This window comes from Balaenoptera borealis, assembly GCF_965194805.1.
Source record: "Balaenoptera borealis genome assembly, chromosome: 8".
NCBI lineage: Eukaryota > Metazoa > Chordata > Mammalia > Artiodactyla > Balaenopteridae > Balaenoptera > Balaenoptera borealis.
Genome location: NC_138865.1, coordinates 18415638 through 18437639, shown reverse-complemented (window position 1 = coordinate 18437639; position 22002 = coordinate 18415638). Strand labels below are relative to the sequence as shown.

The following is a 22002-nucleotide window of genomic DNA, read 5'->3' as shown; positions in this document are numbered from 1 at the left end:
GAGCTTTGAATCCCCTGATAGCAGCCCAACTTTCAGGGAGGGAAGCTAAAGACTGAGCTCAACCTCATGGCCAATGATTCAATCAGCCATGCTCACATAACGAAACCCCAATAAACACTCTGGACACAGAAGCTGGAGAGAGCTTCCCTGGTCAACAATACTCTAACTCCATGCACCATTACATATCCATGTGCAGGTCAGTGATACTCCTGACTCCACAGAAGAAAACAGAAGAAAGATTCCCATTCAAACCCTTCCAGACCTTGTCCTGCGTGCTGCTTCTTTTGGATGGTCATGGATTTGGATCCTTTTCTGCTATAATGAAACTGTATCATAAGTATAGCATTTTCCTGAGTTCTGTGAGTTGTTCTAGTAAATTATCAAACATGGGAAGGTCATGAGGACCCCCGAATTCGTAGCCAGGTGGTCAGAAATGTGGGTGGCCTGTGGACCACCAAGTCTATTGTTGGTGTCTGTAGTGAGGGCAGTTTTATGGAGGACAGTGGTTCGGCCTATAAAGTCTGACCTCACTCTGGGTAGCTAGTGTGTCAGGATTACACTGCTGTGACACACGGATCTACTATGCTCTCTTGTATTCCCTATCATCAATTATTTGTTGATCAATATGTGAAAGGAGATAAAAGACCACCTCAATTTACTTTTTGATAAACATCAAGAGCTGTCACTTTAGTACCTTAAAATATGAAATTGTTTCTGTATGTCTTATCTGTCACTTAACATAGTAACAAAAAAAGCCATACTACTAAATTAACATTGTTTTCATATTTTAATAACTATTTAAATATAACATTTCTTCTTTGCTCCCTTGTATTTTATTCACTGTATTCAGAAACATTCTGAGAAGGTATCCATAGGTTTCACCAGACTGAGAAAATGTCCGTGGCACAACCCCCCCTGCCTAAAACCACTGGCAAAAAGCAACCCTGAATCTTTGATGTGTCTTTAAAGGCCACCTGCAGGAATCAATGTAAAGAATGGACAATCCTGGTAGTGATGGACTGGTAATTTAGACCACTCTCCTGAAAGCTAGAATATCAAAATAAAATCTAAAAGAACACCCTTAACAAAAACTATTGGGAAGCAGAGTTTCTTATAGAAAAGGTTAATTCCAGGTGAGGGGGAGGAAATATATGAAGAGCCTGGAACATCTTGCCATACCAGAAGCCAGGAAGCTTTCAAGGTCAGGAAGATCACTGGAATGGTGTCACGGAGACAAAGGAGGATCTTTTACACTATTTTCTTGACCATTGTACAGTTCACCCTCCATATCTGTGGGTTCCACGTCAACAGATTCAACCTACCTCAGATCAAAAATATTCAGGGGAAAAAAAATTCCAGAAAGTTCCTGAAAGCACTGGCAACTATTTACACAGCTTGTACATTACATTTACAACCATTTATGCAATATTCATGTTGTATTAGATATTATAAATAATTTAGAAATGACAAATTATATGGGAGGATGTGCATAGGTTACATGCAAAAAACTACGTCGTTTTATGTAAAGGACTTGATTTTGGTAACCATGGATTTTGGTATCCTCTGGGGATACTAGAACCAACCCCCCGCAGATATCGAGGAACGACTGTATATGACTGAAAACTTCCGTAACAAAAACTTGAACACACACAGTGACACATACACTAAATATATGCTTGAAGGCATCAAAGAACTTGAAGACAGCAGTGCTTCCAGAGGCAGGACCTAGAGTGGTAGGTAAACCCCATATATGCAACCACTTTTCTCCCTGAGAGTAACTGCCAAGTGTTAAGGGGCAGCTAAAGGCTAACAACTTTGCAAGGTGAGGGGCCAAAGACCAGAACCCAGGGACTACCAAAGGAAGGAGGGGGCTGGTGAACCCACGTCTCTATGAAATGGAATCCTGAATTGCTCTTTGGAGCTGGGGGAATGGTAAGAAGTCCAGCCGCAACTCCTCTTTACCCTAAAACTTAGCAGAGGTGATCCGAAGCTGCCAGCTCCCTCAGACGTCTGGCAGAGCAAGCATAAATCCTCTCTAGGAATATCATCCTGACTCCAAATTATCTCAAACGATTTAAAAAATGTAATCTACTATATGTGCAACCATGCAAGTTAGCCCAGAAAGAGACAAAATTAAAACTAGCAGAAACGACAGATAAACAACAAAAAAAAGCAGATCCATTGGGCTACCAGGTGTTGCAGTTACAAAATCATAATTTAAAGTAAGCTACGGGAAGAAGATTACAGGAATAAATAAAATTACTAAGTGAAAAATAAAATAGCTGTGACTATTATGTTCAGAGATAGAAAAATAAGATATAAAACTTTGGTAGAAAACTATCACAGAACCAGATTTTCCAGAAGTGAAAAAATACAATAAACTCAATGGATAGATTATCAATAGGCTGGTCTTGTTAAAAATTAGTGAACAAAGAGAGATCAGAAGAAATACCCAGGAAGAAGCATGCAAAGGGTAAGAGACTGGGAAGGCCTCACATGCATTTAAATGGAGTGGAGGGTAGGGGGGACAGGGCAGCAGAAATACTTTAAAAGATAATGCCTGCCAACTTCTCAAAAGAATAAAAAACATTACCACAGATTCAGTAAGACCTATAAACACAAAATATAAATTAAAAGAAATATATACCTAGACACATCATAAGAACTGTTGAAAACCAAAGACCAAAAAAATAAACAAACAAAAAAAACCCCATAAAAGCCTGAAGTAAAAAAGATAGATCCCATCCATGACAGCAAATATTAAACTGACAGTTTACTTAAGAAAAAAAATGAAAGCTGAAAATCTAATTTAATAACTTCTTTCAACACCTTAGAAGAAAACTGACAAGTTAGAACTCTATACATATCAAAAATATCCTTCAAAAGGGAAAATCAATTTGAGATATTTTTAGACTAACACATACTCAAAGAATTCACTATTAGGAGTCACACAACAGGGGAGAAATAAAGAGTGTTCTTCAGGCAGAAGGAAAAAATGGAATTGGATTGGACTGGAATTACAACAAGGAACGAAGAGCAATGAAAAGGGTAAATCCAAATGGCTACTACTGTACAAAATAATAATGTCCTAAGACAAAATATACACAGAATTAAAATAGCACAAACTGTGCTACGTAAGTGAAACTAAAATAAATGGAGTTTAAGTGTCCAGGAAGAGGGAGAAACAACCAAATATTAGATTTTGACAAGTCAAAGATGCATGTTTTAAGTAACCTCGAGGTTAGCAGAGGTAAAAAAAAAAAGGCATCCAAGGAAACCCAAGAAAGGAGTAAAAGACACAAAAAACAGGTACAATAAACAGAAAGCACTTATTAAGACAACATACTTAAACCCAACTATGTCAACAGTTGGGTTGAATTTAAATATCAATAGACTAAACACTCCAATTATAAGAAATATTGTCAGACTAGATTTGTTAAATCCCGGTTATATACTGCTGACAACAGAAACGTCCAAAACATAGTACAAAGACTGAAAGTACAAGGTTAAAAAAAAAGATATACACTGCACCTACTAATCAGAGAAAAGATAATGCAACTACATTAATATTAAGCTAATCAACCTTTACCTCTAATAATACTTTTGCCTTAAGGAAAGACAATTATTTTAAAAGACTCAACTGGTAAAGAAAATACACAATGCTAAACTTTGTATGCACCTAGTAACATAGCCACAAAATAGATAAAGAAAAATTATCTCAAGTAAGGAAAAACAGACAAATGCAAAATATGAGTATTAGTACATTTCTCTTGGTAACCAACACAACCAGCAAACGAAAAGGAAAAAAGTAAGAATGTAGAAGAACTTAACACAATTAACCAAGTTGAACTAAGAAATATAGAACATTGCATCCAACAAAGACAGAAGCACATTCTTTCCAAGCACACACAGGACATTTACAAAAAGTGATCGTATGTTGGACCATAAAGCAAGCTTCAAAAAATTTCATAAGCTTTTATATAGTATTATGACCACAATGAAATGAAGACAGAAATCAGAAAAAAACAAATACAGCACAGAAGATTCTTTGAGCAGTGAAACTATTCTGTATGACACTATAATGTCGGATACATATTATAAATGTCAAAACCCACAGAATATAGACCACCAAGAGTGAACCCTATGTGAACTATGGACTTTGGATGATAATGATGTGTCAATGTAGGTTCACCCATTCTAACAAATGTACAATCTGGTGCAGGATGCTGCTGACGGGGGAGGCTGTGCTTGTGTGGGATCGGGGGGTACAGGGGAACTCTGTACTTTCTACTCAGTTTTGCTGTGAACCTAAAGCTGCTCTTAAAAATAAAGTGTATTTAAAACAAAAAAAAAAAGTTTATCTGACAAGATAGGTTAATGAGTATGCTATGGTTACAAACCACCCTAGAAATCTTAGCTGCTTAAGACGAAAAAAATTCCCACTCCCCACCCATTCCCTCCCCCTCTTTCCTCCACCCTTGCCCTCTCCCCCACCCTCTGCTCTCTGTTTGCTCTACACCAGTGGTCCCCAATCTTTTCGGCACCAGGGACCAGTTTCGCGGAAGACAATCTTTCCGTGGACGGGGGTGGGGGGGGGATGGCTCAGGTGGTAATGCAAGCGATGCGGAGCAGCAGATGCTCGCTCGCCTCCTGCTGTGCAGCCCGGATCCTAACAGGCCAGGGACTGGCAGCAGTCCATGGCCCGGGGGTTGGGGACCCCTGCTCTAGACACAGAAAGACCTGCACTGCCAGAAGCTCCATTTGGAAACATGATCACTGGCAGGAGGAAAGGAATGTGGCATATCTCACCACTGCTCTTAAAGTCTGTGTGACAAGTCTCTTCAGTTCACACTTCACTGGCCAAGACAAATCTCATGACCACACCTAACTTAGGAGGCAAGAACTAAAGCAAGATACTGCCACACACTCAATGAAATGATTTAAATTTTAAAAGACCATTGGCGAGGACGTGGAGTCACAAGAATGCGTTCACTGTAGCCCAGCGGTCCCCAACCTTTTTGGCACCAGGGACCAGTTTCACAGAAGAGAATTTATTGGGGGGAGGGGGGCGGTTCAGTCGGTAACGTGAGCGATGCGGAGCGGCAGATGAAGCTTCGCTCGCTCGCCTGACGCTCACCTCCTGCTGTGCGGCCTGGTTCCTAACAGGCCACGGACGGGTACCTGTCCGCAGCCTGGGGGTTGGGGACCCCTGCTGTAGCTGGAATAGAAACTGATAGGTATATCCACACTGGAAGTTTGGCATTATCTACTAATACCGGACATAGGCATAATATATGACCCAACAATTCTACTCCTAAGTCTACCCAACAAAAAAGCATACAAGAAACATGCACCTGAATGTTCACAGCATGTCTGCTCACATAAGCCCCCGTGACAGTCATGGAAATGAGCCCGTTGGATCACCTAACATGGGGAGCTACTCTGTTCTGAATCCATCATCACCATTCCCCCAGCCCAACACTTCCCACAGGCTGTTCTAGCCAATGACTGGCCATAGGCAGGATGCTAAAGCATGTCCATTCCTGCAGGACAAGGAACTCCTCTGACCCCAACTTTGGCTGGAGGACATGTCACTGGCCTTGCTTAAACTTTCTTAGAACTGCACTGAAGTCCGAAGACTTATCGTACCAAACGTTCCCTCCAACCTCTTTCTCCTCTACATCCATCAGTCCTGCAAGGGGCTGTTGGCTTTCTCACAAGTATTTCTCCCAATACAGCAAAATCTAATCCCAACTTGTTGTCTTCTTGTCCTTGGGGGACCTCAACAGGCTCAAACTGGGAACAACCCAATATTTATCAACAGGAGTATGAATTACTACCATGGATAATACATGAATAAATCATTATATGAATAAACAAACTACAACTATACATGACCAAGTGAATGAAATTAATGACAAAATGAGTAGAGTTCCACGGTTGGTATGTCACAAACCATGGATCTGTAACTACTTCTGTACTTTCAGAACATTTCACCAAAAAAGAAAAGAAAAAAAGAAAAATCAAAAAGGCAAGACTCTGAAAAGTCAACTATCCTTAAACCAAAGGGGAATTTGCTACTTACTATTAACTCAGATTAAGAAGCTACCCATATGCACTAATATGTATAAAATAACTAATAAGAACCTGCTGTATAAAAAATAAAATTCAAAAATTCAAAAAAAATAAATTAAAAAAAAAAGAAGAAGCTGTATGCAGCCGGACTGTTTACGTGGAGCCCTCCTCCCCCTTCCTTCATCATTCTCACATCCCTCAGAGGTAACCACTGTTTAAAGATTGCTGTGAATCTAATGACATATGCAAATTCTTAAAGCATAGTAAGAATAGATATACAAACATCTTAAAACACATACATGCACACACATACTAAGTTCTACAACTTGCTTCTCTTACTAAACATTACATTTTCCATGCAATATAGGAAATTTTTTCCTCTTATTTTTATTTCCCTCTTATTTTTAATAGTGACAGAACATTCCAGTGTATGGATACAAAGATCACTTACTTTACTGTTAACTTCAATATTAGACAGATGTTTCTAATTTTTCACTACCACAAACACTGCTGTAATGAAAAATCTTACACATACAGGTTTGTACATTTGTGCAGATACATCTATACCATAAATTCCTAGCAGTGGAATTGCTAGGCCAAAGAGAGTACAGGCATTTTATATTGTTTCAATGACGCCACCTTCCAAAAAGATTGCACCAAATTATAGTCCCACAAGTCATATAAATTATATATTTAAAGGCTCATGTATTTTAGATGAACCCTACTTTATGGACTAAAACTTGTGGTGAAGAGTAATTATGAACGGAAAGTACATAAAATTGCTTTTATCTTTTACTGAGTCAATTTAAGGAAAAACTTCATAGGGTTACACAAAAATACCAGAGTAACCAAAAAATTACCAGTAGTTACAACCCAGAGATTGATTCTAAATAAAAAAGACCATTTAATAGACCTGACAACCCAGGATCCAACTGTCACCACAGCATTTACAGATTCCAGTTCAGTGTCAGCAGTTCCCACTGTGATTTCTGATCTACAGAGAAGAGTGACCAGAGTTCTCAAGGGTACTGGGGCTTATCGTACCAAACGTTCAGATGTCTTGCAGATGTCTTATGGCTGTGGGATAAGGCCTGAGTCATGAACCTTCCCAGGAAGGGTAAGTCTTTCATGACAAATCCACTCCAACACTCCAATCTCCCTAAGCCTTGGGATACCTTCCTCTACAGTATACCAAGGTAGTTCTGACATCTCAACTCCACTTAGTACAGGCCACCCTTTGGTTTGTTTCAGGCAATCAACCAAGCAGAGCCCTTTCTAAGCCCTCAAGCTATAACACTGAATCCAGAATCTCTCCTTATGGGTCCACATCAATAAATTTGGCCTAACCCAACTTTACATTCCCTTTACCTTCAACTCACACCCTTAACATCCATTCCCATAAATATTCCCCAGGTTCCTATTTCTCTCATGGCAAACCAGACAATCTTTTGGAGGGTAGGCCTACCTCTTCATGGGTCACAATTTGCACCTCACCCTTTGGGGCCTCCTGGGATGATCCTAGGGGAAGCCAAACGCAGGTTTTTCAGGCAAAGGGAGATGAAGTTCAGGCAAGGAATGGAAAGGCTGCTTCTACTGGGAAAGATAGCCCAGCAGAATTTAGGTGTTCAAGGTCTCCAACTAAATCAGAATCTGACCATATGCCTCTAATCCAATTTTCAGGATCCCATTCCTTACCAACCAATGTTTTCACTTACAAACGGGGAATTCAATTTGCAGTTTTAGGGCAGTCGTAGAAACTTTCAGGTCCCTTATGTGGAACCTGACCTGGTAATTTAAAACCCTGAACTCATCGTTTTGCTTTGCAACGTTTTCACTTGGCTAGGCTAAATCGCATGCCCCAAGATTTCCACTCCCATTTGTTTCTAGATTGGGCGGGCCACAAGAGAGACTACTGTGCAGCAGGCGGAGGGAGCAAGTGAAGGGGCACACATCTGGTAGGACATCTGCAGCCTGCACCCACTGAACTCCCCACCTGCTTCAGTGATGCGAGGCTGCAACAACTACTCTACCTTCCCCCAGGCTCCCTGAGAGTCTCTGCCTCCTGGGCCAAGTGTGTGTGGTTACCTCCATGACAAAGGGCCCAGCTCTTTCAGGATACCCACACAGCCAAGGTCAGAGGCAACAGAACTGACACAGCTTTCCGTCTGTCTTGCTGTGGCTTCCAGTCTGGGTTCTCCCCCACTGTACACCCACCTTCCTTTCTCAAATGCCTGTCCTATGGACTGCAAACTCCAGCATCAGGCACACAGACAACAGCCTTATCAACGAGCTGCGTCGTCAGCTCCTACACTGTGTTAACTGAGATCCCTGAATAAGACTGTCTGACAGATCCCTGTGCAGCAGACCACACATTTAACCACACAGCCTCAACCTGCCCTTGGACAATTCTAGCTACTGCTCAGGGGATTTGAGCACTCACAACCCAAGCACTGAACTAAGGACAAGAAAAGTAATTATGGACAAAAACAAGAAGAATCTCTGCTTTAATGAAGCTCAGCCTTTTTGAGAAAACAAAAATCCATTAAGTCATGTGAACAAATGTAACCCTGTAATTTTGATAAGCACCAGGAAGGACAACAATGTCTCTAATAGAAGAACTTGACTTCAGTAAAGTCAAGAAAACTGCTAGTTACTGTAGCAAGTGATGGATATATCGAAGTTCCCTAGTCTACCTTTATTATAAAATGTGCAAACTCACACAAAACGAATTTCATAAAACAGTGATGCCTGAGACAAGCTCTAAATGAAATTAGAAATAACTGAAACACGGACAGAAAAGCATCTCAGGAAGAGGGAAAGAACAAGTGCCACACTCCCTGGTGGCAGAGATGATGATGGGCATGGGAGATGTGAGAAGGACCTGCATGGCTGGAGCAAGGAAAGCAAAGGGAGATGTGGTACAGGTGAGGTCAAGGCCCCAAAGGATAAGAAATATGCACATCCTTAAGGCCACGTTTTGAAGTTCTGTCCTTAAAGCAACGGGAAGCCACTGAGGGTTTTACGTAAAAGGTGACATAATCAGATCTGCCTTTTTAAAAGGTAATTTCTGACACTAACAAATTACAAACATATTTACCTTTTACCCAACAATCTCACTATCTTGAAATTATACCTGCACAAATACAAAACAATATATCCACAAGGTTATTCACAGCAACGGAATATAAACAACCCAAGTGTTCATAATTAGGAAATGAACTACAAGCACAAAAGAATGGAAAAGAGTGTATATGAAGTGATCTCTAGAATATATTAAATAAAAAGGAAGAAACAACAGTGTACACAAACTTATTTTTAAGAAAGGCAGATACAAAACATACTTGTGCTTATATTTGCAAAAATAAAACAGTGGAAAAATAAACCAGGAACTAATAAAAGTGGGGCAGGAGAGGAACAGTGCAGGGATAGGAAGAAAAGGGAGAATGTGAACATACCTTTGTAATGCAGCTTTGATTCTGGAACTATATAAATGTTTTACACACTGAAAAAATACATTAAAACATTAAAGAAATCCTTAAAAAGTTAAAGATTTCATTCAAATAAACCAAACTAATGATCAAATTGGTTACAAAATCAGAGGGAAAATGTTTTCAAATGATTTTATAATTCAGAATGTCAACTGTACATCCTTGCATGGATACATTTTTAAAACAAGGAGAATAAAACACAAACCTACAATCACTCTACTGTTACTAATGTTTTCAAACTACTATATTTATACTGTAGGATAAAGGAAAGTAACTATTGTTGCTAAGAATGCAAATTTTTAACATTAGAGAAGAAAGGATAAAAAAGTAAAAACCCTATAAAGTTAAATGTGAATTGGAAATATCAACACAAAATCAAAATTTATTATTTCCCAAGCCTATCCAATGAAAGCAAGGGCATCTCAGTAGCAGTAAGGACACACAGCACCAGATTTTGTTATCTAAATTCCACTGCCTGATAAAAAGAGCTAAAACAACTGGCTGATAGATATTGGGCAGGAAAAGCACAAAGTGAGTCTAAGACATCTTGTAACATGAGCAAGAAACAGTTCAAAGATTAATGGGGTCGCATCCAAGGGAAGAGAACTAGTTTGGAAGGACCAAGCCATGCCCAAATTAGAACAAGCTGAGGGAAAAGAATGATGACTACTTGATTAAAACACACCAAATACATAAAATTCCTTGGGTCCACAGTGATCCTGAAAGAGAGAAAGCAAAAAGAAACAACAAATCAACCCTGTACATAGGAAAAAGAACATTCTTATCCTCTGTCAGGACCTAAAACTCACACTAGGAATATTAACTTAGATACATGATTAGTTAATATACAGATAGATATACAGGTCATATATACGTGTCTGTAACTACATAGATCATCTATAGATAAATACGTGGATCATTTGCAGACAGGTCCAAAAATTAAACCTAGGTTATAAGGATATAACTATAAGCAAGCTGAACAACAAATATAAACAAACAAATATAATCTAAGTTTCAAAAGTTGTCATGCCTTCTTACTACAATCTAAAAACATATAAAATGGTATGAAAATGCTTTATTAACCTCTTCATTTACTCTCAACATTTGGATAAAACAATATCCATGATGAATGGATCCTTCCTCCCTCTACCACCCACCCCCCACCCCCAAAAATGTCAACACACTTAAATTCTAGGGACTCCAGACAAATTGCCCCTGCTTCATATGACTTCATCTGCCTTCTTGAACAGGCTACACTCTGTAAACTAGAGCTCCTACACTGACAGATTCCTCCAATGCACCTTTCATACGGTTTAAGGCCTTTCAATGGCTCCCCTCACCTTTAGGATAAACACCAACCACCTTAATGTGATATGTACAATTATTTAAAATCTGGCCCCAAATTCATCCCTAGACAGACTGGCCATGACAAACTATAAGTGGTGTCAGCAGTGGTATGATCAATACTCACAGAGAACTTATGATGTCCAGGAACCCTAGGAATCAGTCACACAGGAGTAACCGATAATACAGGGCAAACTTTTGGTTGTAATTCAAACCCAGAATGGTCTCAAACACTCTCTTCAGGACTCTGCTCCTGTTGTGCCTCCATCTAGACTTTTTTCCTCTTCTAATCTATATTCTTAACCCTGCTGGAACATCCCCTCTTCCCAGATATCAAAAGCATCTAATTTCCTCATCATATGTATGGGTATCTTCCCTACCCAGCTGTAAGGTCTCGGAGGGCACATCTTTATGTATTATGTCCATACACGACTTATGGCAATTTTAAGGCCATATAATAAGCACCCAGTAGATTTAATTAAAAATTTAATTGGGACTTCCCTGGTGGTGCACTGGTTAAGAATCCGCCTGCCAAAGCAGGGGACACGGGTTTGAGCCCTGGTCTGGGAAGATCCCACATGTCGCGGAGCAACTAAGCCCATGTGCCACATCTACTGAACCTGCGCTCTAGAGCCTGCGAGCCACAACCACTGAGCCCGCGTGCCACAACTACTGAGCCCGCGTGCCACAACTACTGAAGCCTGCGCACCTAGAGCCCGTGCTCCGCAACAAGAGAAGCCACTGCAATGAAAAGCCCGCGCACCGCAACGAAGAGTAGCCCCCGCTCGACGCAACTAAAGAAAGCCCACACGCAGCAACGAAGACCCAATGCAGCCAATAAATAAATAAATGTATAAAAAAAAATTTAATTGAAGACCAGCACAACTAAGCAACCTGCTGTTGAAAAAAAAATGCTAATAACTATAGCAAAGTTCAAAAGCAGGATGGAGAAGGAAATCAACGATGACTGGCACCAGCTGCTGCACTTCAGGAACTGTACTGGGAACTCTACAAATCCACTGCATTTAACTCTCATAATAGCTTTATATGATAGGTTTCATCCCAATTTACAGTTAAGGAATAGAAAGCTTAAAAAGGCTATGTGATGAATCATGTATGTGGCTTTGGACCAGTAAGGAGTGTGGTTGGATTTCAACCCAGGCTCTTCTGAGCTGAATGCCATTCGATCTCCATGTCCAACTCCAGAGCTCTTATCTTTTTCACAATTGATTCCCTGCTTCCAACTTCTTTTCATTCAAGGAAAAGAGAAAACACAATTAAGCATCTAATAAATATAAGAAAGTATTTACATGATATATATTAACTGTTCTTTCTCAGCAAGTTAGAATCCTGCTAACAGCTAATTCAAAAGAAATACCCAACAGCATTATTTTTAATTTCTAAAATAATCCACAGTAATTCTTCAGGAACAACAGGTATCCTTTTTATGTGTTTCTAACATACCGGCAGAAAAAATGCTAACAATTAAGGAGTGCAGCCAGTGGAGTTTAACTGTATGCAATCAGGTAAGTCATTGGGAAGTGAGAACACTACATAATTAAATTTCTTCTAGTTAAGACCTCAAATTAATAACTCATAATTATACACTATCAGTCAGTGTGATAAGAGCCAAATCTGAGGTACTCTTTCCCACAGGATGCACAGGCACACACAAATTACATCAACCTCCCAGTCCACAATTTATGGGAGTGGTACCATTACCAGTAAGGACACCAATGACCAACATTTCACCATTACCTAGATTTCAAGAGTGTTACTAGTTATTACACTAAAAACAAAACAAGAAGGGATCTGGGGCCAAATACGGAAAACATTGCTGGTACTATTTCTCAAAGCCCTTAACCTGATAATGTGAATTGTGACCCTTGGGGAGAAGGAAAAGGACAAAGCATTGTTTCCCAAACTAAGGTAACCAAGAACCCCTTTGTTTTTCCTGTAGCATTTCTTAGCACTAGTATCACCAAGAATACCACCTTAGACACTGCTTCAGATATATATTCCAAAACTAAGTAAATATTGTTACTGTGGTCTGAATTGGTCAAATAAAGGTACTGTCAGAAACAGTACTATCAAAATTCTGGGGCCCACAGAAAATCTTAAAAAAAGAACGCTAAGTCAATCATAGAGATGACTGAAGGCCTCTTTTCCTTACCCATTTCACGGCATTTTAAAGTAACCATTTTGTGGGACTTCTGGTGGTCCAGTGGGTAAGACTCCGCATTCCCAATGCAGGGGGCCCGGGTTCGATCCCTGGGTGCGGAACTAGATCCTGCACGCATGCCGGAACCAAGAGTCCGCATGCCACAAGTAAAGATCCTGTGTGTGGCAACTAAGACCCGGCACAGCCAAAATAAACAAATAAATATTAAAAAAATAAAGTAACCATTTTGCTACTCAAAAGAGTCAAAATAAAGAAATTCAATTTTATTTCTCACAAGAAACACACATCTACTACCCATAATTTTGACAAACATATTTAGTAACTCTTACATTTAATTATCAAGTCTGATAATAAAGGTTCTGTAAACCAGTACCTACTACAATTTTTTGGTATTTGCACATTAACCAAAGTTGGGGGGATGGGGGAGAAGCCTCCTCATTTCACTTGACCCCCATCTGAAATTTCACAGCCTCTGAACGTTCACAACCTTTAAGAATGTTCACAAACTCAATCTGTCCAGGTATACACCCTCAAGTGTAGGTTTAGTTTTCACTTCCTAACAAAAGCTGTGTAGAAAGCAATTACTGTACTCTGCATGAATGCTTTCAGACCGCAGAGTCCCTTCCAGAAAATTCCAACAGAAGTTATATAGGAATTCGCATTTTGGTAGGTATGTCGTCTCTGGCACAAGTCACGTTATACAATGTAATCCGTTAACACTTAAACGTATTTGGTGTTGCTTTTTAACGTACAGCAAATCCGTATTTGCTACTTCAACATGCATGGAAAACCCTCTCCAAAACCAGGAATCCCAATCCACAAATCAGAAATAGCAAATAAACGTAAAGCAAATGCGTAAACAGATTTGGGGTGCCTATTTCGTGGCATTTATTGCTGAGGCCATCACTAAAATCGAGTCCGGTAAAGTCGAGGACGCATCCGCAGTTGGAAAGATGAACAGAGCCAAACCGAAGGCACTGCGCAGTTTCCACGCCGTGCAATTAATCTCAGCAAATGCTCGCGGAATGCGTTCAAGGTCACTCGTGATGAAAAAGAAAAGTGTGTGTGTGAGTGTGCGTGTGCAGAAACCCCGCCGTCCGCCAGTCCCGCGCAGAGCTGACCAGGGCGCGCGGACAGGCAACCAAGGGGGCGGTGGAAATGAGGCGGGGGGTGTTACGGGGAGCCCCGAAAAACCACCTTCTCCACGAAGCCTACTGCTGCAGGACCCAGGGCAACCGCCAGGGAAGCTACGCCGTCGTAGGTACACAGCCCTGGGTGGGAGACCAGCACCAGGCCTCAGGGGGGTTCCGAACCCGGAGAACCCCCTCCTCTTTCTGAGGTCTCGGTCCAGAGCCCCTCTCGCTCCGGGGGGCAGTCCCCATTCCCTCCCCCACCTCCTTTCCCACACTCCAACTCGGCCCCTCCCCACGCCCCGAGGGCGCGTTCCCCTCCCCCCTTTACATCCCCTCCCACCCAACCGGGGATACAGTCCCCACCCCCGCCCCAGGGGACTCGAACCCCTCCCCCTCAAGCCCCGAGGGTCCCATTCCTTCTTCCCCGCCCAGCCCGGATTATGCAACACTCACCCCGCCCCGCCCCCCGCCAGGGCCCGCCGCGTCGCCCCCCCCGCCCCGCGCCCCCCGCCAACTGTGTGCCGAGGCCTCCGGAACAAAGCGCGCGGGGCCGACCGGCCTGGCCGGGGGCGGCGGCCATGTTGGCGGGGGCGGCGAACAAAGGCGCGCGGTCAGAGCCCGAGGCCCCCGCCCGCGGCCCGGCCGGCAGGGGGCGCTGTGCAGGCACCACCCGCCGCCCGGACAATGCGCCTCGGCCCGCTGCTCCCCGGGCGCCACCGTCCCTCAGCGCGCCCCGCCCGCGACCCCGTTGCGGCGCCTGCTTCCCCACGGCGCACGGACCTCACCTGCCGGCCACCTAGGCCGCCGTCGGCAGCCCGCAGGCCCTGCCGTCCCGCGCCGCGCTCCCGCCCCGGCCCAACCGAGCCAGACGGCGCCGCCCCGCCCCCGCTCCGCGGCCGCCGCCGCCCGCCCCCGGCCGCACGGCGCACGCGCACTGCGCCCGCCGACTGCACCGGCCGAACCGCCCGGCCCCGGCCCGACGGGCCGTACTACGCAGGCGCTGCAGTCGGTGGGCGGGGCCTAGAGGGCGGAGGGCGGGGCCCGGCGGACTTGGCTTGAGACTGCTCACCTGGTGGTGGGGCGGGACTGAGTGGGGGAGGGCCTGGAGGTGGGGCGGGGCCTGGTGGCAGAGCAGGCCTTGGCCTGGCACCACTCAGCTGGCTGCCGAACAGAGCAGAGCAGGGCCTGGCGCCGGGTGGGGCCTGGCTGCGGGGAGGAGCCGGGCGCGGCTCTCACCTGGGGGCGGGGCCTGGCTGCGCCCCAGCTGCGCGCTGGAAAAGGCGGCGTTCAGGGCCCGGAGCCCCGGGAGAGGGGCGGCGCGGTCGCACCGGAAGTCTGGCATCCTTGGAAGTTTCGTTTTCGCGCGGTGGGAGGGCTTTCACCGAATGACTGTCCCTCCTTGTCCTTGAATTTAAGCAGCAAGTCGACCTGCGTCGCGCACGCCGCCTCGTTGGATAAAGCCGGATACAGTGACAAGGCCATCCACTGGCTGAGCCGTGGCCGCAGAGACAGCGTCCAGTGCCGTCCGGCTTCCCGCGCGGACACCTCCGCCGCACTGCGCCACCGCGGCACGGACCCGGGCCTCGCCCACTCACCTGCCCTACCTGGCGGGGGAGGGTGAGCTCTGCAGCGCTTGACCCTGCACTCCCTCCCCGTGCGCCGCCCCCACCACAAACTGGAGAACTCGCTCGGCTCTCCGCGGAAGTCAGGAGCCAGGCATTTCCACGGTTACTCGTGAACTTGTTTGAGTTCTGTTTCAGCCAAGATGCCCTTTGAGTGTCAGGTTAATTGTTTGCAGGAGAACGGGGAGAGGAAGGAAGCGTCCAGAACAGTTTTGACTCCTGCGGAGTGCCGTACCTGAAGGCTGAAACCCGGGTCTGAACCCCTACCCCTACCCCTACCCCTACCCCAGCCTGGAGTTCTGCCCCATCCAAGCCCTGGCGTGGGACTCTCCTCTCCCCACGTCCTCATCTCCCAGCTCCCGCCCAGCCCTCTCCCCCCACCAGCCCCGTGTCCTCCAGCGAGTCGCTGGGCGGACGTGGTTCCTCGAGTGCAAAAGCGCAGTCACTTCGTAATAAACCGCCTCCCCGAATGTTGTCAGGTCAAATGACAGGCGTATTAATTGGAAAGCACTGTGTATACTCTAACCTGCAGGACAATTGTCAGTTAGCAATGCTCTTTGGGATTTTACTGGCACCTTTTTCTTCCAAGTAAGATTGATACGTGCCTGTTGGAACAATTAAAGTGCTCATCTCAGATGACACACTTGGCAAGAGCTACAAGTTCACAGGCCAAGTAGAGGGCCAATTCAGTTACAGATGTACAAAAGTGTGTCGCCGTACTTACCAGTTAGGAAGTGTTGAGGAATTGTTACTTTCCTTTGTGTTTAATGTTTATGATGCAGACAGTAGTGGAGCATTTCAGAAACAAGGAGAAATGGAAGGAGGCAGGTGCCAAGGAGTCAGCTAGTTGGAACATTTCAGTGGCATCCCCTGGATTTCTCCACCTCGCTACTGTTGACATTTGGGGTCAGGTAACTCTTTTTTAAGGGAGATGTTTGGCAGCATCCCTGGCCTCTACCCTCTAGGTGCGGCACACTCCCTCCTCCAACATGAAAACCAAAAATGTCTCCAGACAAAGCCAAATATGTTGTCCTACCCCCTCCAACACCGGAGAACCCCTGTTTTAAAGTTGGTCTCTAGTGATGATCACTGGGAGCTATCAAGAATGCACAGGCCAGGGCTTCCCTGGTGGCGCAGTGGTTAAGAATCCGCCTGCCAATGCAGGGGACATGGGTTCAAGCCCTGATCTGGGAAGATCCCACATGCCGCGGAACAACAAAGCCCGTGCGCCGCAACGAATGAGCCTGCGCTCTAGAGCCCGCGAGCCACAACTACTGAAGCCCACACGCCTAGAGCCAGTGCTCTGCAACAAGAGAAGCCACCGTAATGGGAAGCCCATGCACCACAACGAAGAGCAGATCCTGCTCACTGCAACTAGAGAAAGCCGCGCAGCAACGAAGACCTGATGCAGCCAAAAATTTTTTTTAAAATTTTTTAATTAAAAAAAAAGATATTTTCTAAAAAAAAAAAAAGAATGCACAGGCCAGGGAGGTCAGCCAGCCCTATGTCAGAAAGGGCCACACTCCAGAGAAGGCAACTACTAGTCTTTCTGCTAAAAATATCTCAACGGCCCTCAGAAGCCTTGCTTGTTAGCATGCTGAATGTCAAAAATGAGGTTTTACGTCACCCATGTATATCTGCCAAAAAGGTTTAAAATGAAGCTAGTCACAGGGGAAGAAATCAGACAAATCCAGAGTGAGAGACATTTTGCAAAACAGCTCCACCAGACCTCAAAAAATCAACATAGAGAAAAACACAGAAAAGCTAGGAATAAGTTCAAACATAAGAGACCACAACCAAATCCATTGCATGACCATCGATCCTACACCAAGTTGAAGGAAAGAAGCTATGAAAGAGATTTGGAAGATAATTGGAGAACTTGATGGAAAATATATTAAAGAGAGTATTATTTAGTCTGTTAAATGTTTCATTGTGATCATGGCTATGTTTGAGAACGTCCTTGTTCTTAGGAGTTGTGTGATGAATTATTTTAAGAGTTGTGGTGGCTACAATGTTCTTTCAAATAGCTCAGAAACACATGTATTTTATATACAGATAAAGCAAACGTAGCAGAAGGTTAACAATTGGTAAATCTAAGTGATGGGTATATATGTTTTAATTCTGCAATTTTTTCAACTTTTCTGGAAAACTGAAATTTTTCAAAATAACAAGTTAGAAAAGTGGAATACGAAGTATTTTGTGAATTTCTGGAATGCTAAATAAGCCAAATTGCTTCAACTTCCCAGGCAGCCTCTGTTCTCTTCCAACTTGCTAACTAAGCATTTCCAGAAACTTAATTTCTTTACAGTTTTTCAACCACACTGGACTTCTGGAGATTAGGTCAGAAGGGCCTGCATGTATTTTTCATCCTGCAGGAACTATATTGCTGGCAAATATAAACAAATATAAACAGGCGTGTTAAAAGTTTCAACTTATACAAGGCCTATGTCTCTTTTATTGCTGGGTCCCAAGGATCCTACTTGGGGAGAAGGGAATTTCTGCCCCAGAGATGAACCCACAGTGACTTGGTATATTCACCCCACTGACATTGATGGATCATAGGAAACTGATCCTCAGGAGCCTTTTTAAATTAGTTATATTTATTACAGGATTATTCAGTTATTCAACACAGCAAAAAGTATTCAGTATGTACCCCACGCAATAGGGATGATTCTTTGTATTAACTTAACCTCTAGGTGAGTGAGCCTTATAGGCCACCAGTCACCTTGTAAGTAAGGATGCTCTCTCCCCAGTGTTTGCCTGGGTCAACTCCCAATTGGGTGCTACAGCCTGCTATCCCCGGGCAGTGGAGACAAAGGTCATTGAACTGGGAGCACTCAGGGCTTACAAGTCTAACATGATGGGCCTCATTATGACTGTGGCTTATGCTGGTTCTCCTACTCCCACTTGTGGCTATAGGTTATGGCTATGCTGGTTAGGCAGCCCTAATATGTGAATCCTGAGAAGATGGTGGCCTCACTAGGACAGAAGCCACTCTTCTCCGCTGGCTCTGGGGCCAGATCTCTGACTAGAGCCACATTGATGCACATATTCTACAGGGAGAAGCATGAGGTCTAGGACTGTCATTCAGGGCAGAGGTGACCAGAACCTACCTGGATGGCCAGCAGTGGGGCCAAAAAAGAAGAAGAGGTAAGGAATGCTCAGGAAAAGGCAGGGTCAGCTCTGCCTGGCACCTCTCCAGGTATTTACCCCACTCTGGGCTACAGGAGGCTGGAATGGGTGAGGATGGATTCTCCAAGCCTCTTATCACCCTCTGTCACATCGTGTCTTCTTCTGAACTTCCGGAGGGCCCACCTTTGTTTCTATTTTCTGCTGTATCTCTACTGCCTGGACTGGAGCCTGGTGAGAGATGTGGTTCGTTAAAGACTCTACAGAAGACCAGTTGTGGTTTGTAGCCAGCTTCCCCAAGTTTGCTTCACAGCCTCAATGCAGAAGTTTTTCTTCGAGAGGAAGTAACCAGTTAGGGAAAAATCCCAGGTTTGCCAGAGGTGCTACTGCAGGCTCTGCAAGAGCCACACACAGACCTAGATCCAACACCCTGGCTTCTGACCCCTTCCCCCCCCCCCGTGCCCTCTCTAGTGTCCTCACCTTGTTGGAGAGGGGAAAATTTCCCCCTCTACTCCTCTTGAGTTCTTGTGGGTGGACTAATAACAAAATTAACACAAGACAGATGAACAGGAGAAAAAGAAACAAATTTTAATTCATGCACATGTAGGCCTCATAGAAATGGGATCTACGAGGTGACCAAAGCAGGCAGATTTTATACTTTTTAGACAAAGAAAAAATACATTTGTGAGGACTTGACAATACAAACTTAGGTTTTGGGTGCTCAATTAGTGAAAAATCTAAACAGAATTTGGGCTTGGGGTAGTAAATTTAAAAAGTAACAGCGTTTGTTTATACAGGCTTCTCAGCCTGATTTCCTTGTCTCTGGTGATAAGGATCTCTCTTTGCCTCCTGGTACAAAAAGGGTACCTTTCACATGGGAGATTTATTTCCTGTTTTCAGGGCGACAGAGGGGAAGGTCAGAGTGTCCCTCTTGCGTTGGCCATTTCTTAAGGAACTTTAATTCAAAATAATCAATGTGCCATTGTGGCATATTTGGAGGCAGTCTGCCCCGGCTCCAACAACCTCAACCAGGAGGGTATGAGTCCCTTCCTTCCCCATTCTGAATGGAAAGGTCTGGCCACCTTGCTTCCCAGGAAGCCTCAGACCAGGTAGACCCCAGCAGCTTCCTATTAGAGGGGGAAGGAGCCGGATTTTGCAAGCCTCTTTCCTTGGAAGTCTGGCAGCAGTGGGACCAGAAGAACCAAAAAGGACCACTTCTTCTCAGGAATTCTCTCAGAAAGTACTCTTTCTCCACACTTGCTTTTGGCTTACCTTGGAACCTCAGGAAAATCATAAATTAGAGCGCCGTTCCCCTTCCAGGCTTCTCTCAAATAATTGAAACTATCACTGTCACAGCACCGCTGAATGAAAAAGAGAGCCAGAAGAGCCTTTCCACTCCCTGGCTCAATAGATATCAAATGGACCCTACTGAGCACAAGGTACTGCATTAGCCTCTGGAGGAGACCCTATGTCTACATACACAAGAATGTTTACACTTCATGAAGGGGACATCACATGGTGCTAAGGAAATATTTACTGAATGAATGACTCCAAGAAAGAAACAGCAGGAGCAGAGTTCAGCCATCTGGTCAACTAAGCAGCTTACTCCCCTGGCTCACTCCCACCTTTCTCCAGGTCATTCTCTACCCAGCAGGCAAATATATGCTTTTAAATGTCACCTCCTCAGAGAAGCCTTTTCTGACCACCTGCACAAGTAGACTGCCCTCTATTCTCTTTTACTGACATCCTTGTTTATTTTTCTTTGTAGTACTGATTCTCTTTTGTAATTACATACAGCACTGACTTGTTTAGTCACCACCCACCCCATTATAAAGTCCAGAGGCCAGAGGCCAGATCTGTTTTCCTTATCAATATACCTCCTAGAGGACAGTAAGGGTTCAGCAACTATTTATTATAAATGAATACATGACTTGTCTGAATACTGTATCATGCGCATTTGTTAGAACATAGGGTTTGTGAAGGGCCTCAAGTGCCGGGATATTGGGGAATTTAAATTCTATGCACATGTAAGGGAGTTTCACCATCCAGTGGGAGACAATTGAAGATGTTCAGTCAGGTTTGTGGGGTGACTTTTTAAAATCAATCTGTTGCTATCTAGAAAAAAATTTAGAGTGGGAATTATGAAATATAGGTGACCATGTAGAAGGCTACTGAAATAACTTTGGGGAGCAGGATTTGAACTGGATGCAATGCTTATGGAAAGGGTAATATAACAATAACTTTTAAACAGCAAGCAATACATATGGCTGGTTCACTTCGCTGTGCAGCAGGAGCTAGCACAACATTGTAAAGCAACTCTACCCCAATTTAAAAAAAAAATAAAATAAATAGCAAGCAAAATACTCGATGATAGAGGAGAGTTATTATTTTATTGAGGAGGAGGATGGTGGCATTATGGTTAGGTTGAGATGGAGGAAATCCTCATGATTTAAAGAAACATCCTTAAAAAAATATTTTTAAGTATTTATTTATTTATTTGGCTGTGCCAGATCTTAGTTGTGGCATGCAGGATCTTTAGCTGTGGCATGTGAACTTTTAGTTATGACATGTGGGATCTGGTTCCCTGACTAGGGATTGAACCCAGGCCTCCTGCAGTAGGACCACTGAGTCTTAGCCACTGGACCACCTGGGAAGTCCCCTGAAAATTTTTGATTAAATGATATGATGATACAATTATGCTGAGTTCTCTCAACGGAGTAGTTTTGCCTGGTTATGTAAATGGAATCAAACAGTGACATGCCTACATACAACGTAACACTTCAATACTGTTTACGCATCCCTAGGGATACTGTACATGAACTGGAAGATAGCTGCTCTTGGATATATTCCTAGAAGTCTGATTGCTGAATAAAGAGTATGAATATTAATAGAAATATTAATACATACCACACCCATACAATGATATGAAAATTTTAGATCTTTGCAAGTTCAGTAGGTGAACAAAACCATATCCCATGATAGTTTTTATTTACATTTATCTCATTTTATGAGAGGTTGGTCTCTTTTCA

At 43.7% G+C, this 22002-nt stretch overlaps 1 protein-coding gene and 1 long non-coding RNA gene across 2 annotated transcripts in view; one reads left to right on the top strand and one right to left on the bottom strand.

Moving 5' to 3' along the window:
* The window catches only part of SPIN1 (spindlin 1), a 65533-nt gene extending 50368 nt beyond the window's left edge, over positions 1 to 15165 (bottom strand). Inside the window, exon 1 of the mRNA XM_082403415.1 lies at positions 15008 to 15165. The gene's annotated coding sequence lies outside the window, so the exon portion shown is untranslated. The remainder of the gene's footprint in view (positions 1 to 15007) is intronic.
* On the top strand, positions 14169 to 18284 carry LOC309633978. The gene is made up of 2 exons (XR_014247803.1): positions 14169 to 14350; positions 15642 to 18284. It is a non-coding gene; the product is annotated as an uncharacterized lncRNA (long non-coding RNA).
* The last annotated feature ends 3718 nt before the right edge of the window (positions 18285 to 22002 follow it).